Source organism: Anguilla rostrata, chromosome 7, assembly GCF_018555375.3.
Source record: "Anguilla rostrata isolate EN2019 chromosome 7, ASM1855537v3, whole genome shotgun sequence".
Classification (NCBI taxonomy): Eukaryota; Metazoa; Chordata; class Actinopteri; order Anguilliformes; family Anguillidae; genus Anguilla; species Anguilla rostrata.
Genome location: NC_057939.1, coordinates 43,376,577 through 43,394,492, shown reverse-complemented (window position 1 = coordinate 43,394,492; position 17,916 = coordinate 43,376,577). Strand labels below are relative to the sequence as shown.

Genomic DNA, 17,916 nt, shown 5'->3' with positions numbered 1-17,916 from the left:
AGAGTCCTGTCAGAGCTATACTGCAGAGCACACAGCACATGTGGGTCAGCTGCTTTCTTGTACCTCTGTTTTCAATACTTACTTTCACAGTGGCTTTGATTCTCTCTGTCTGCTCCTTGTACTGTGACACACAGGTAATGTGCTGACTGTGATCTGCTTCAATCTGTTGTGTGTCTGGTGAGCAGAAAATGTTTGTTCTACCACCAAAACCTTTGGACGCAACCATACTCGTGACAAAACAAACCAAAACTCTGTCTTGCATGCTGGTAGGCCTATTTATAGTGCCTGAAATGCATAATTCATCAAATAAATTTAAAAAAATAAGGCGGGGTTACAGAAAGAAAGCTAATGTACTATACCACACCACCACCTAGTGTCGGCAACATGCAATACCACCGTCCAGGGTGTTAAATTCCAGGCAGAGCAATATGATATGAAATTAATTTTAGACCCTCTCAACAGGTTTCTTGTCTTGTCAGAGTAAAACTGAAATAAAGACGGACCGATCACGGACACCCTCACAAGGGTGAAGTAATGACAGATCCTGATTTGAACCCCCTAGCAAGATGGGCTCAACTGAAAAACAAGCAAGTTTTGGAGGGGAGTGCAAAGTTAAAATGTCCAGTCCGGCAACAGACAGTCACGACAGTAGGCCTATATTTCAACTCGCCTTTGACTGATAGTTCGCCAACAAATGACACGGGACATTTAAAAAAGCAGAACATTCTGTTACGGTTCAAATGTTTCTTCTACGGAAATGTGTTGGGAACACTGACTCATGTTTAAACTTATTCCTGCCGCAATGAAATGTCTGAGATAGAATGAAACTCATACTCCTTAATTCCCTGATGCCAACGGAAAATTTATGGTGCAACACTGCCATCTAGTGTCTGAAAAGAAATGATTCAGGGCTGTGATTAATAGCCTGCATAATTATGCAATGAGAATTTCCATCTAAGAATGACTTCTGTGAATACAACTGGCTGAAGAGTTTCAGAATGTAATACTAATTATGGAATAATGACAAAACTAAAATGATATGTCCTAATAGATCCACAGAATGAACAAGACTCTTGAGTCACCTTTATTTCTGCTGAATCTGTAGCGCAGTGGGTACATTCATAAAGACACCACTTTATAAACCAACTGCCATGCTGATGATAGAATGCCTCTGAACCGAGTGTGCTGTGAAAAGTTGTGTCAGGTGAACAGTTCATGCTAAGCTGCAGATATAACTCTTTACGCAAGAGGGCGCCAACACACCAACGAGACCATTTCAGACCACTACTCACCGTGAATACAATGGTGAAAGTTGATATCAGGTGATATTTATGATATATGAACAAAAAAATAAAAATGCAAACGGCAGAGAGCTGGACCGACACAGGAGGCTTTAAAGCCAATATTTATGTAGAACTAAGAATGCATGGAGCAAGTATTTGAATTCACACAAGGTGCAAGAATGGGTTTATGCTGTGAATCAATTTCTCAGTAAAGAACCTGCTTGGAAAACCTTTCCTCACCAGTCACAGAGTGTGTGGGTGTATGGGCGAGGAGGGGGTGCAGGAAAAATACACAGTAAGGGCACAGTAAAGGAACAGGTAAACTCATGCCACTGTTTGATGATGGTTTTTCTCCTCACTGGAAGTTTTTTTTAACATTGTGTGTTTGCTTTTTTAGGGTTTTCTCTTTTGCACTTTCTGCTACTCTGTAAAGTGTCTTTGTGACAGTTCCCTGCAAAAAGCACTATATAAATAAAATTGCTTTGATTTGCTATTTAAACCTTTCAATTTATCCTTTTATGAAATTTCTGTACAATTTGCCTTCATCTATGTCATATCCCTCTCACGTCTCCTTTCAGTTACTCCTCCCTGTGTGCGGTAAAAAGAGCACCATTTTGGAGGGATGGTTTTGGGGGCACAGACCCGAGTCTGCGTTTAGTAATGGATCTCCAGCCATTTCTTCATTACCCCCACCCCCTCAACGCACCCCCCCCACTCACTGCCAACCATCTGCTACTAATACAGAACATCAGGGTTACCCGTAACCACTTCTTTAAAAATGATGAAAATATGAAAGGCCAGAATGCGGCCGTCCAAAGCAGTGGGATGAGGGGCGTCCCAGTCAGACAGAAGGAACACATGGAGGGAACATGGATTCTGCTCTGAGCTCAATTATTCTGACAAATGACCCATTTTTGCGCGTTGGATGTAACAAACGAGAATGCCAAATCATTTCAAGACCTCAGAAACACACACACACAGACACACACACACACGCACATATGCATGCATATGCGTGCGCACGCACACCCACACACACATGCACACACACGCGCATATTTGCGCTTCGTACACACACACCCACACACACGCAAACGCACACACGCATATTCGAGCGCACACACACGCAGACACACACACATGCATGCACGCACACACACACACACACACACACACACACAAATGATAATTTTGTCTGGAACAGGGCTGAGAGGCCCAGCATACTCATCAGGTCAGGAAGAAATAAGCACACTTTAATACGATAACCAGCCGCCAGGCGAAAGCATTTTGGGCAGAAATGAACAGATCAGGGGTCAATTCCATTTCAGTAAATTCAGGAAATTCCTTAAAATTCCGTTAATTAATAGAAAAATCTGCATTTTCCCCCCCCATTTTTGAACTGATTTTTAATGGATTTCCTGAACTGACTGAATAATACGCATCACAGTGTGGGTTTTATATACACGCAGAGAGCAAAACGCATCTTTACTTTATATTTGAGTTCTTCTCAAAATGACATTTTTATTCCGAGAGCATAAAGGGCTAAAACGTATGTAGTTTTCTTTGTCGTGGGGAGCAGTAGCAGGAGGTTCACAGATGCTGGGTTCCAGCAGCACAGCTTCATTAGAAAGGCTGTTGTTAAACTGCCCATCATCCACGCTACGGTCCTCCAAGTCATTTACATTTATATAGAATGCACACCCGGCTCCCTCTGTGCTCCCCAGTCCGTGTCAGTTCCGATCAAATCTCCTCCCCTTCAGAGTCTCGCAGGAAATGTTTTCACGCACCAGGCCTCAAAATCATAGCCACCAATCACGTGTGCGCGGCGTACACCCGCTAACGGCCAACCAATTGCATTGTGTGCCCTCGTTCACATCCATCCAATCAGGAGTGTATGTCCACTCAGACATGCAGGGTATTAACAGAACGCATACTGGTTCAGCTTTACTGAGTCCAGAACACGCCCAGGTCAAATAATTATTACAAACACTTTAACCCTTTTGAGGCTAGTAATATGCATGGAGATTTTTTTTATAAAGGAACAACTATTCTCACAAATATTTTCAAGTCTTTCATATGATTGTACATTTTAGTAAGTAACATGTTTTAATGAACATTGTCAGCAGTATTTTTATATTTTGGAGGCATCTAAAGAGTTAAAATCCGGGTCCAGAGAGCTATCGAAAGAGGTACAGTATTTCAGATGTGTAGTTGACCCAGGTTGACCCAGGTTTGGCCAGGGTCTGGTCCAAGGCAGGCTCCAGGGGGATTCCAGAGCAGACCCCCGATTCTGTTTCTTTACAAATCGCTGTCATCACAGGCAACATTACAGGCTCCTTTGCTAAACAGACAGCAGGACCCCCCTCCTGAATGAGAAAGGATCCGCTATTAAAAATGTACATTTGTTATTCGAAATGTAGAGCCCGGTGAGATTTTGTTTGAGTCCATTGCCAGCGTTCAATGTTCTCATCAGTAAATCACCAAAAGATGTGCCTATGGAAACATTTTTTATCAAGGCTCTAGTGAGTGTTTAGCAGCTCTGTGCAAAATGATTATTACTCATTCTGTCGGGCCTATGAGAATAACGAGCTTCTGGGAGCTGTAGTTTGTAAGGCTTTGTTCTTAGAGAAGGACGAGACATCTGTTCACTTAAGCATGCGCTTAATTCTAAGGGAATAAATCACCCAGAAGGCTGTGTAACACAAGTAGTCGAAGAAACATAAGGACACGTGGAGTCACTCCGGTGCGGTCTGCAGTATTCAGCAAATGTGTGAAGGAAACTGGAAGAGAACAGGAAGAGCAAAGCTGAACATTATTCAATAAACACAAAGCTTACAAAACATGACAGGAATGAGCAGTGGTAAAATTGACTGAAATTATTTCTTAACTATCTTTCTTGGAGAGATTACATATGAAACCAGCGAGTAAAACTGATGAAACACAAAAGGAAATCGTGTTCACACTATTTTTAATCTCCTACATGGAAAAGCTAAATGAATCGTTAATTTTAATGACATTAAAGCAGTCTCTCTCTGGATACCGAAGCAGTTATGCTTTTTGATTTTCTTGAAATTGAATACCTCATAAACTGAATTCAATATTCAATTTCCAAAGAAGAATAAAGACATACAATGTAGTATTGTTTAATACACAACCTTGTCTAATGGAAGACAAAATGAATAAACAGCAATGCTGGTGGCAGAGGGTTTTACCTATGAAGTGGCTATAGAGACAGAGCAAGGTCACCTTCAGTTACACACATGCGTGCGCATGCACACACACACACACACACACACACACACACACACATACCTACACACACCCACACCCACACACGCACGTGCATACACAGGCCAGCACGCACACACGCACAAACACACAGGGGCTTGGTAAAAACCACAGCAGGGAGGCAGTGCAATTTCCATGGCAGAACTTTCCAGAACCTTTCGGTTTTGTTTAGCTCTTTAACCATTTATTTGCATATTCTTAGAATGGCAGGGATCTGCTCTGAGGAGCAGATGAGGGGTCTGAAATCTGCCAAAACAAACAACATTTTGGTTCATGCGTTTCAACACCTTTTGTCTGCACATGTGGCACATGCCTAGCTTCAGAACTTAATGGTGAACTGCACATTACGAAAACACCAATGAGAAGAGTGCAGTTAAAATCCGTTAAAATCTGCTCTTTCTGTAAAATGACATCATAGCGTGACATGCTGCATTCACAAAATTACACATTAGAGTTCCACTGCCTGGAAGAACACGGTACTTTCTTCCAGAGATATGGGCCTGTTTCGCTGACTATAGCTCTGTCTTCTGGCACAAGGCACATCCACATGGGCCCACAAAACATTAAGCTTTCATAAGAGCTCTGGCCACTTGCTGCAAGAAAGGATCTTTTGCCTCAGTATTTTACAATAGTAGCCTGGCTGAAGCACTTTTTGCAGCACAAGGTTGGAAGTTAAAGCTGTATGTGATCTGTACTGCACAGTTGTTAGAAACTGAAGCTGTATGCTCTCTGTGCTGCACAGTTGTTAGAAACTGAAGCTGTATGCTCTCTGTGCTGCACAGTTGTTAGAAGTTAAAGCTGTATGTTCTCTGTGCTGCACAGTTGTTAGACGCTGAAGCTGTATGAGCTGTTAGAATCCAACGGTACACCAGAAAAATAACTGCTGCAGTTCATGGCATGGTGATTACCACCCATGTGTGCTAGAAATGTATAGTACTGGCTCTCAAACAAATACTGACTGACTGACTTACTCACTCACTCACTTATATGAGGTCCACCATATTAAAGAGCTCACTGTGAGGTTTTTGGAGGTCAGCAGTCAGGTAAAGGTCAGAGTTCATCACTCAGCACCAGGCTCACAGCTGCTCTTTAGAGCTGATGGAGATTTCTGGAAGGATCCAGACTAATTGCATCTCAGGGAATAGCAGTGTAATTATGTATATAAGATGAAACTGTGCTTTGACTGCACCGAGACTATCATTCTTTACCACTGAGAAACGTGACACGTGTTCCCCTCTCCAAACATTCATTCATCTTTAAAACAAATACCCTTAATATACATTTTGGCTATTTCTAAGTCATTGCTTTACTTGGCATATATGCAGTTTTCTTCTGTCATAGTTCAGTAATAGATGCTTACATGCTTTTGAATGAAAGTTAAGAAAATAGCTTTTCAAAATTACAGTGAAGCTTCTCTGCTCCGAGACTCACGGTACTGAGGCTTTAGACAGATGGGATATTTTATATTAAAAATACCGTATCCATATCCATTTTAGGTTTTATTAAAATATGTACAATGTTAAAAGAACAATGGAAGAATGGAACATTTGATAACCTTGTTTATACTACACAGATGCTGTTGAGACATAAAGTCTGATCTGTGTACTGCTTGTTCCAAGTCTTCCAAGTACTCTTATCAGGGCTAGCTTTGGCTTGGCCATCTGTGGACCTTAGAGGTTAATCGACTGTTAGCCACAAACCCATCCATCATTACTTCATCACAAACAAGCAGGCTCCTGATTAATGTTTCTTCATTAAGTAGGCCCATTCAAGACCGTAACTATGACAGGAAATTGAAAACCACTTTTTTGTTTTGGCAGTATGTGTAGTATAGTTATGTGACTGTTGGTCAAGCAAAGTGTAAACCTACTGTAAGCCAGTCACAGGGCTCAGCATAGCCTCAGATAGACTTATCACTGAGACAGAGCTAACTCTGAGACAGAATTAAGCCTGAGACAGAGCTAACCCTGAGACAGAGCAAGCCCTGACACAGAGCTAGCCCTCAGACAGAGCTTATTCTAAGAGACAGCACTTAGCCAGAGACAAAGCTATTCCTCAGACAGAGCTACACCTCAGACAAAGCTTACTCTGAGAGACAGAGCAAATCCTGAAACAGAGCAAGCCCTGAGACAGAGCTAACCCTGAGACAGAGTTTACCATGAGAGATAGAGCTAACCCTGAGACAGTTTACTCTGAGAGACAGAGCTAACACTGAGACAGAGCTTACTCTGAGAGACAGAGCATAGACTGAGACGGAGCTTACTCTGAGACACAGAGCATAGACTGAGACAGAGCTTACTCAGAGACACAGAGCATAGACTGAGACAGAGCTTACTCAGAGAAACAGAGCATTCGATATGCTGCACCCCAGAGAACAGAAACCAGGCATGGGATTCTGTTGTTTTTAGCTGAGGTCAAAGGCTGGCCACAGATTTATGTTTGTACAGTACAGGAAGACTGTAAAGACTTTGATCTTCCATTTCTGCTACTGGTAACACCGTGAACTCATCTGACCTGCACATCACGCAGGGGTATGCACCTGTTTTGCTTTACTGAAATCCTCCAGTCTCAGAAAGATGATTAAGAAGGAAAGAAGTTAGCCTTGGGTAATCTTACGCAATGCCCCAGACTCAAACGGTTTTAATATAACTGTGGTGCCTTTATTGACAGTCTTACTTTATTTAGACAGACCCTCTGCGATAGAGCTGTTTTTCTAAAACCATAAATGAGAGTCTCACGCGTATTTAACTGAGATGGACAAATGGGAAATATTTAATTTCAGAATATTCATTCTGATGGCCAAATTTAATTTGTGGCCAATTCGATGCTTTGACTCCATGAAAAGGCCGGCACCCTACAGTTTCAATCAAAGAGACTGTGCTTGGTTTCTGTGTAATTTGCAATCACCCAGCCACACACAGGCTACTGTGGAGTGATATACATGACTTTCATTAAGATAATTGCAAAGAACGCCCTCAGTTATAGAAGAAACTGCAAAATTTCCAGGACTGAACAGTCAGCACTGCTGGACTGCTTTAGATTCAACATACAAAGAGACCTGGAGTCACAGAATGGGAACAGAACAACAAGGAGTTCCCAGAATGCAGTTACACATAAACCCATGATACTGTGGCTCACAGCCACACAAACACAATTCACTCACTTCTCAGGACATATAGCGCAGGGCCGATTTCATGCTACCCATAAATGTTGCATACTATAACAGTTACAAAAAACTACCCTAATATTAAAGCACATATTCCTCTTTAATATGTTTTACTATTATGAAAAACAGACTGTTTCCAAATAAGATGATTTTATGTTTAATATTAGATGAGTTGGTTTTGTAACTAAAACTGTTAAAAATCAGCGCTGTAGTCAGTATAGGGAAGAACTGCATGCATAAAAGTGCCATTGTTTCCAGTGAGGACATGAGACAGTGCGGAGATGATCGTTTCCAGTTTCCATTTTTACTCAAAGCCTTGCAGGCCTCAACAGCTGGAGAACATCCATCCAACTGCATGAAATTAAAGCCTCTGCGGAGTTTGTTTGTTGTTGTTCATGGCGACCTGGAAACTGCAGTGTCAGCATGCCACGGAGCACAACTCCAAGCCACTGCGGTGCCTTCTGTGAGATAAAGAGCCTACAGTTCCCATGCAGCCCCGACACCGCCCTCAGAGGTCTCCTTTCCTCAAGGTTTTACCGGCTCAGAAGGACGGTGCTCGCTGATTAGGTTCATGGTTCGGGCCAGCGATCGAAAAAAGGAATCCTGAACTGCTGGAGAAACACCTGGATAAACAAATCAGTTTGCCACTTGATAAGCAGGACGTCATCAGCAAAGGAAACTCCTTTGTCCTGATGCGCCCGCCAATTACACCAGGTCTTTTCACACTAGCGGTAGAAATGTCTTATTCTTTGTTTTTTTTTCATTCGCTGTGATCTCTGGGAAATCATGCATTCCCATATCTCAGTGAATGACAGTCTGACTGACTGACCCTGAGGCCTGTAGAACCTGGAGGATGTAGGCTGCTTATTCCCGTAAGTTCATAAGCATCACTGTTACGCACAGCACATGTTGCAGTCCTTCACTGGACCTGTATTGCACAGTCACTTTAATAGGCATCACTGTTACACATGGCATATGTTCCTGGCCTTCACAGGAGCGGCATCACACTATCACTGTCATGAGAATCATGGTTACACACCGCACATAGAGCTGGCCTTCACAAGACCAACCCAAGGACCCACCTTAGCCCAACACAACAGGCCTCGACCCACCACTGTGGCACAGTTATCTCTGACACAGGTGAGGCCGTGACTCATGACTGTATGACCCTGCATTCACTTTACTGCCTGAGGCACAGAAGAGGCTGCACTTCCAACCTTGAAAATGTGGTCATACTGTAAATGGCTGATCCAGCATAGAAGACTGCTATTAACTAATGCTAATAAAGATGATGATGCTTTTTAGCTTTACGTTTTTCTTGGAGGAAGTTCCATACGAAACAGATATTTCTAGTTTGAGTTATTGGATTTTTGATTTTGGATTTGATTCTTGCAGGCTGTTTTGAAAAGTTGCATGCTCATAAAATGGCCTGAAAATCCTGTGCAGTTTTGACTTTTGAAACCATTCTTCTGCCTAACCATATCCACATGTTTAATAACTACTGAGTTGCTGTTTTTTTCCTACACCGGGCATGGAATTGAAAAGATCTAAGCAAAGCTAACAAAGAAAAAAAGTGGTTTAAGCTGAGAAAGTACATCTCCCAACATTTTACTTTTAACATATTATTTGAGTGTGATATGATAGAAAAAAGAATTAGCCTTAAATACCTATTTGACGTCAACAAAATGATTGCTATATATGGATAACATACTTTAAAAATTCCTATTTTTGGCAGAGACAATGTAGTATTCAATTTATATGGGTTCATGGTCATTCAGCCTTTATACACAGTGAAGACTGAGGCTGAGCTGTATTAAGGAATATCCCAAACAATATCTGTCATTGTATTTGATTTATAAATAAATGCAGGTGTTACTTTCTTCCCTCACAGATAATTTGGTGAGTTCATTTCATGGAGCTGTTTGTGATGACTGTTGAAGACAGATAGAGACTGAAGCACTGAAAGCACTGTTCCTGTCAGGAACCTGACAGGGCTGCTCATAACTTTACAGTACTATGAGCCTGACCAGGCTGCTCATAACTTTACAGTATTATGAGCCTGACTAGGCTGCTCCTAACTTTACAGTACTATGAGCCTGACCAGGCTGCTCAGGACTTTACAGTACTGTGAGCCTGACCAGGTTGCTCATAACTTTACAGTACTATGAGCCTGAGCAGGCTGCTCAGGACTTTACAGTACTATGAGCCTGACCAGGCTGCTCAGAACTTTAAAGTACTATGAGCCTGACCATGCTGCTCATAATTTTACAGGTACTATGAGCTTGACCAGGCCATTTATAACCTTACAGTACTATGAACCTGACAGGGCTGCTCATATCCTTATAGTACTATGAGCCTGACCGAGTTGATGCTCTGATATGGCATCCGGGGACGTGATTTTATACTGAAGGACAGTGACTGCGGGATAAAGGATTCCCCATCTGAATCTGCTACACTCATCTCTCTCCACTTTCCGGAAAAATCATTCTACAGTGACGATTTCTGAGGCGACTTCAAAAGTGTGTTTGTTTTGAGGAGGAAGTGCTCTGGCTGAAAGATGAACATCTGGTTAAAAATGTCTCCCTGTGGAGCCGATCTCTCAAAATCACAGCTTCCAGACAAATAGAAAATACCACCTCATCTCACACTAGACCAAGGCAAGCTGGCAAGGAGAGCATATGCTGGTGATCTATGACTGAATGAAAACTCTGTATCTGCAATGTTGTCTCTTTTGATGATACTGTACTTTCTGGTTTCTGTAACTAATGAAAAAGGAGGACATTATCAGGATGACCTATGTGACAATATTTAATTATCATGTTTAATTACAATATTGAATTATGTTTAATAGCAATGTTTAACAGCATGTGTGGATTTGCACGGCAGTAAACTGATTGCATCATATGTCTGAAATGAAGGCTGTATTTCTGTCTCTGGCTGTACGTCCGTCTGCCTCCTGTTTCCTGCCTTGGAATCCCACACACCAACATCACTGCACTGGAACCTTCCAAAACACAAGTGGCTTTTGTCTGGTGATATTTTTCCCTTTAAGTGTGTGAGTTCTCCACTGACTGTGTTTATCAATATTTGTAATGTTTAAGTATTTTTTCCTTTAAAAATCCGTATTTATATAGTAAAATATTCAAATGGTCTTATATGGTTTAATACTCTTTCCCCATACAGTAGAGCTTGGGTCTGATCTCCACTCACACAGTACAGCGGTGGTCTAAAATTCTCCCCTCTTAGAGTACAGCTGGGGTCTAGTCCTCTTTCCATTCATTTAAAATTTTCTATCAACATTTGTCTTGAACTTTACTTACACATACATCCAAGCATTTGGTAGTGTTTATTTTATTTGTATGAAACATTTTTCACACCAATACATCAACAAAAGGTCTCTGACTTCACAGTCACCAGTACAATTTCATAAACTTGGATCTCAGTCTGAAAGAAGCAGTCAGCCAAACATCTCCTTTTTTTGTGTAATTTGTACAAATCAAGAAATGTAACTCTAGGGCACCGTCCAAACCTCAGAAATAATGCGCTGCTTATTTTCATAATGTGGGGACAATTATTTTAAGATTATGATTTCTTAAGCATTCATATAGTTTAAATCAGCCTTCATCCAGAATCCAAGGTCCCAGTGTGTGTGTAATGGGTTTGAACTGTGGCACCGTCTGTGCTGGCTGGCTGACACCGTGGACCTGCTCACAAAACATTCAAAGCCTGTACAAGCAATTCAGACACAGAGGAGAGCTGACGGATGTTTCTAATGTTTGGCAAAAGAACCAGCCTATTGAATGCAAATGTGTCTCACAGAAACATAACCCAGTGCTGTCTCATTTATAATGCACAACATACTAGTCTTAACTGAGTCTTAAGTATGTTCTTAAGACCAGATAAATCTAAATAACTGAAAGCTCTTTCTTGATGTTATGTGGGGGTTATAGTGTGAAACACCCAACTCAGTGGGGCCAGAAACTCATCTCTGTTCCTCTGTGTTCTGTGGGCATTCTCTGTACCTGGGAGGCTGTCTGTCATTAACCCAAAGCCCTAACCCTAACCCTCACCTTAACCCTGCCAGTAGGCTCTGTTCTGTGAGACAGAGTAAGGCTTTAGTAATGGGGATTTATGGGCTTTGCACTATGCTCTTCTCCCTTGGTTAATGTTGAAAAGCATTCACAATAAAAGTCATTGAATCACTCAGGATGAACGCATCTGCAATTCGGATCTGAAAACAAGTTGAGTGAACTGCTGACAGAGACAGAGACAGAGTGCCAACATGTGCCGTTAAAATAATTCATGGTGCTTTTCTTTCTTAAGCGTGTGTGTGTGTGTGTGTGTGTTTGCCTGCATGTATTTCTGTGAGTATGATTATGTGTTTGCGTGTGTGTGTGTGTGTGTGCAGGCGTGTGTGTATGTGTGTGCGAGTATGTTTGTGTGTCTGTGTGTATACGCACTGATGTAGAGATACAGTAGAACAGTGAGTGGTGTGTGAGGTGATTTCTGGCCTGAGGCTAACTCAAAATTGCCAGAGCAGGAGTGGCACTGGCTGTGTAATAAACGGTCATGTTGATGAATGTTGCACATTACTGTCTTTATTACACAGCAGCCTGCTTATTTGGAGTTACAACAGCAGGGTGGATGGCATTTTCAGACTGCTACAGTTTTTTTGACAATTGTGAAGGAAGTATATATATATAACAAAGGGCAGCAAAAAGCTTCACATCTAAACCAGGAGTGCATTAAACTGCAGCAACAGCACATTTAAATCTAATTTAAGCCATCTGCATGGTGAGAACAAACCCAGTCCTTCCTGAAGTCTCAGGCACAAAGGGACCCAAAAAAGTAAAGATATAAAGTTAGTGAATGAGGCATGGCCTTTCAGTCAGAGCTCTAGTTATGCTGACTGGCGTGGCTAGGGGAGTGTATTTAGTATTACACACCGAGCCTAGCTGGTGTGTCTAGGGGACTGCCCTTAGTGCTACACACGAAGCCAAGCTGGTGTGTCGTGGGGAGTATATTTAGTGTTACGCACAAAGCCCTGCTGGTCTGTCTTGGGTAATGTATTGGGGAAATGATGGGGGAGTACAGTGGTTGGGGGAAATATAGGGGTAGTGTTCTGTAATGGTTGGGGAAATGTTGGGTTAGTGTGCTGTAATGGTTGGGTAAATGTAGGGGTATTGTGCCTTAAGGGTTGGGGAAATTTTGGGGTAGTGTCTGGTAATGGTTATAGTTCCCTAAGCCAGGATATTCCAACACCTGCAGGTGCTTTCCAGTGAGTTTTCACAGCCCATGTTGTGGTGTAACAGGTCAGTGGTTCTCAGGGTGCATCCTGGTTCAAGTCTGTCTCTGCCAATAATTCACACCTTTCTTATTCTCAGTGTCTACACACATCTCCTTGTGTTTAAATGAATGTTTCTCATTATCCAAGGAATCAAGACCCCAGCACCTTTAAAATATATTTTTATCCTAATGTGAATCACCTGGATAAAAGATGAATAAAATAACAAATGAAATTATAACTGCAGACAGAGCCCTCACAGTGCTTTCTGCCTTATTAGAAGAACAACAGAAATAAAGATGTGTTTTTTCTTTAGGCAAACAGCAACATTAAGGGGTTAAGTGAGAAACAAGAATGCAGAGTCGACAGTTATTTCTCGCAGAGAAAACCCTGTCATACTGTATACGACATGAATACAGCTGCTATGGTAAATATGCTATAAATAAAATACTACAAACCTCACATTTTAAGTATACAGGCACGGCTTCTCCTTTTGCAGGCTCAGTGCTCAGTGGTTTCACAATTCCCAGAATTCCCAGTCCCTTCCGCTGAAACCCACAGGCATTCCTATTCCTCCCATTCTTCCAGTCTGCAGTCGACTATTTCTGCTCGCAGCTTCTCCACGTCGCAGTTTCCTCCGTGGCCCAGAGCCTGAGCCTGGTTCTGCTTTTTGCCGGGAAGCTATTTTGGTGGACCCGGGATTTGTCACGTTCTATTTCCCAGATTCAATCAGCTACAATTTTGTGCGTGTTAAAGTGACAGCCAAATGATTTACTCTGAAGAAGCGCCTTTCAGTCTCCAAAACAGACAGCTAAATGGAGGGCCTACGGCTGAGCGGGTCCTGCGTAATTGAAAACACACATTTCACAGGCATTCTTGTGGGTTCGACAGGCCCTGTTTTCAGGAGATTTGTCTCTTTTCTTGTCCCTTCTTAAGGGAACCGAATTATCGTCCTAAAGAGAAGATGAGGTCCCTTTTATTTTCAGCCCCTAAGCTGTTTAAAATACCATCTCCGAGCTATGGGTTTTTCTGAAACATTAACCTTATTAGCGCCAAACCCAACAGTGGCACTTTAAGCGCAGCATGTGTGCATCCAAGAACGCTCTCTTTCTGCTTTAAATTCCCTCTCCTCGCCTCAGCTGCAAACAGCTTTTGTGAGCTTTCTGGCACAAAATGGCTGCTGAACATCACCCAGTTGGCAACGTCGAAATCATGATATAATAAAAATCATAGATGTAAGGTGCTATATAAATGCTATTATTATTATTATTATTACCCTCCTGTTGAGTAGTATACCTGAACAGTCAGCAGGTGTACAGGTGATGTTCTGTGTTCAGTAGACTATCATTACAGGAAGCAGGTGGTGGACTGCTCTGTAGTGAAAGACAGGGAGTGGTACTCTGTAGTGCTGTAGTGTAGGCAGGGGGTAGTGCTCTGTACTGGAAGGTAGGGGGTAGTGCTCTGTACCGGAAGGTAGGGGGTAGTGCTCTGTACTAGAAGGCAGGAGGTAATGCTCTGTACTGGAAGGCAGGGGGTAGTGCTCTGTACTGGAAGGCAGGAGGTAATGCTCTGTACTGGAAGGCAGGGGGTAGTGCTCTGTACCGGAAGGTAGGGGGTAGTGCTCTGTACTAGAAGGCAGGGGGTAGTGCTCTGTACTGGAAGGCAGGGGTAGTGCTCTGTACTGGAAGGCAGGGGTAGTGCTCTGACTGGAAGGCAGGGGTAGTGCTCTGTACTGGAAGGCAGGGGGTAGTGCTCTGTACTGGAAGGCAGGGGGTAGTGCTCTGTACTGGAAGGCAGGGGGTGTGCTCTGTACTGGAAGGCAGGGGGTGTGCTCTGTACTGGAAGGCAGGGGTAGTGCTCTATACTGGAAGGCAGGGGTAGTGCTCTGTACTGGAAGGCAGGGGGTAGTGCTCTGTACTGGAAGGCAGGGGGTAGTGCTCTGTACTGGAAGACAGGGGGTGATGCTCTGTACTGGAAGGCAGGGGGTAGTGCTCTGTACTGGAAGGCAGGGGGTAGTGCTCTGTACTGGAAGGCAGGGGGTAGTGCTCTGTACTGGAAGGCAGGGGGTAGTGCTCTGTACTGGAAGGCAGGGGGTAGTGCTCTGTACTGGAAGGCAGGGGGTAGTGCTCTGTACTGGAAGGCAGGGGGTAGTGCTCTGTACTGGAAGGTAGGGGGTAGTGCTCTGTACTGGAAGGCAGGGGTAGTGCTCTGTACTGGAAGGCAGGGGTAGTGCTCTGTACTGGAAGGTAGGGGGTAGTGCTCTGTACTGGAAGGCAGGGGGTAGTGCTCTGTACTGGAAGGCAGGGGGTAGTGCTCTGTACTGGAAGGCAGGGGGTAGTGCTCTGTACTGGAAGGCAGGGGGTAGTGCTCTGTACTGGAAGGCAGGGGGTAGTGCTCTGTACTGGAAGGCAGGGGGTGGTGCTCTGCACTGGAAGACAGGGAGTGGTGCTCTGTACTGGAAGGCAGGGGGTAGTGCTCTGTACTGGAAGACAGGGAGTGGTGCTCTGTACTGGAAGGCAGGGGGTGGTGCTCTGCACTGGAAGACAGGGAGTGGTGCTCTGTACTGGAAGGCAGGGGGTAGTGCTCTGTACTGGAAGGCAGGGGGTAGTGCTCTGTACTGGAAGGCAGGGGGTAGTGCTCTGTACTGGAAGGCAGGGGTGGTGCTCTGTACTGGAAGGCAGGGGTATGCTCTGTACTGGAAGGTAGGGGGTAGTGCTCTGTACTGGAAGGTAGGGGTAGTCTCTGACTGGAAGGCAGGGGTGTGCTCTATACTGGAAGGCAGGGGGTAGTGCTCTGTACTGGAAGGCAGGGGGTAGTGCTCTGTACTGGAAGGCAGGGGGTAGGGTGCTACTGGCATTTAGCAAATCATTCTTTTTTGGAGTGAATTACAAATCCAAATACTTTGAGAGTGCTGAATAATAAGCTGCTTTCATCACAGAATTGGCCTTGTCACCACAAACCCCAATTAAATGAATTCACCAATCAAATAGAGAGTAGTGGGGACACATGTGAAGAGTTCGTAAGTCCCCATTACTGGAAATAAAACACCCAAATGGCACAAAACGTTTTCTTTCTCTCTACCACTTCAGATAAATAATTGGGTAAAGTATAAAAGTAAAAAAAAATAAAAAATTCAACTCTAGTTCGAGTTCCAGGAGACGAGATTCAGAGTTAAAACTGCAGTCTGGTCCCTGTTCCGTGAACATTTGGCTGCGCAATTTATCAAACGAACTTCAATCAACACAACACGGGTATATGGAAGGTACATTGAGATATAATACGCTGTCACAATGTGTTAGCTTATAGTATGATCAGAGTATGTGTTTATATCTGTATGTCCGTACATTTAAGGGTATCTTAAACAATGCCGAAATATGCCATGAGAAAATCGTGCAATGTTAACATTTTCTTCCTTACAATAAACGGTGGGATATTTCATGGTTCCATAGTTTATGTAAATGTTCCAGAAGTTATCCATCAGCGCTTGGTGTGGCCAACGCTGTGTTCTTCCCTGCTTTCTCAGAGATCTTTCGCCAGTTTGTTCATTTGCAGTGATGGACGCGTTTCTATGGCAGGGCAAACGAGCTCTGGTCACGTGACCGTTATTCATCTTCCATCTCGCAGGACCGTGTGTTAACCGGAGAATAATAATCCCGTCTGACAGGACCGTATTTATGAGGAGTTTAGCCCTCCGCTCGCCTTGTGAAAGCGTAGAGATATGAAAGACATTCGTCTTCTCCAATGGGCATGTCTCCAGTTTCTCTGGAAGAATAATAAACTCGCTGTGTGCTTTTGGAGAAGGTGCAGAGCAGCTGAAGTGGAGTAAACAGCAGCAGTGTAACAAGGACTTCTGCCGATTAATACACTGCTGGTGTTCATGCATCGCTGGTATTTAATGCATCACTGCTGTTTAATGCATCACTGGTGCTTAATGCATTGTTGGTACTTAATGCATTCATCCATCCATTATCTATACCTGCTTATCCTGAGCAGGGTTGCGGGTACAGATAATGTACTTAATACATTGTTCGTACTCAATACATCGCTGGTGTTTAATGCATTGTTGGTGCTTAATGCATCACTGCTGATTAATGCATCGCTGGTGTGGGTGAGGGAGCTATCAGAAACTTCACTGTCGTTATCACACCAAGATTTGTCCTAACACCCTAAGGTAAGGAAAACAGACAATATTAGTGATGGACCCTGTTCAAGCAAGTCTGAAATGGGAAAGGGGCAGGTCTGAATGGGTCCTTGTGGAAGCAGCACCCACAGCTCCCAGACACTAGCTTCCCTGAAAATATTATCGTACAGATCTTACTCTAGAGAAAGAGCGGCGCACACCTCTGACCTGCTGAACTCAACTTTGAAACACCATCCCATAATATTTGGCTTTCGGTTTCCTACCCCTGCAGCCTCTGCGCAGGTATAAAGTGAACACCTGGGTAGGCCTGTCATTTTACCTGGATATGTTTTCATTGGAAGCTCAACGTTAAAAATTCTGCGGTTGATAAACCGGCCCAGCTGTATTTGAAAAAAAAGAAGAAAAAAATATAACTATGTAAATGGAACTGCTGCAAGCTCAGTAAAATCAGCACTTTCCATTTTATTATTTGAGAGCCGATACCAAACAGAGCTAACCGTTGTGTATAGCAGTTGTGTGTAATGGTTATGTACAAGGTTGTGGATCACAGTGGCAAGCGCCAGCTCAACCACACCGCTCTGCTGCAGCAGGGCGACTTGCACTCCCTGCGATTCGGGTGAATGGTTTTCGCTTGTCCCAACCACAGAGCTTCTCCACCCTAGCTCCCCAGTGGCGGAACGTACACCCTGTTTCTCTATGAACCACTTTGTCATTGCCCATATTCCGTTGTGGTCTGAAGACACATCTCTTCAGA

At 43.4% G+C, this 17,916-nt stretch overlaps 1 long non-coding RNA gene across 3 annotated transcripts in view; it reads right to left on the bottom strand.

Annotated features, from left to right (window-relative positions):
* Positions 1-3,296: 3,296 nt before the first annotated feature.
* LOC135259773 (uncharacterized) overlaps positions 3,297-17,916 on the bottom strand; it is a 35,185-nt gene continuing 20,565 nt past the window's right edge. For all 3 annotated transcript variants that reach the window (XR_010331371.1, XR_010331370.1, XR_010331372.1), the window contains 2 exons: positions 3,968-4,063; positions 3,297-3,649 (listed from right to left, as the gene is read on the bottom strand). This is a non-coding gene — a long non-coding RNA (uncharacterized LOC135259773). The remainder of the gene's footprint in view (positions 3,650-3,967; positions 4,064-17,916) is intronic.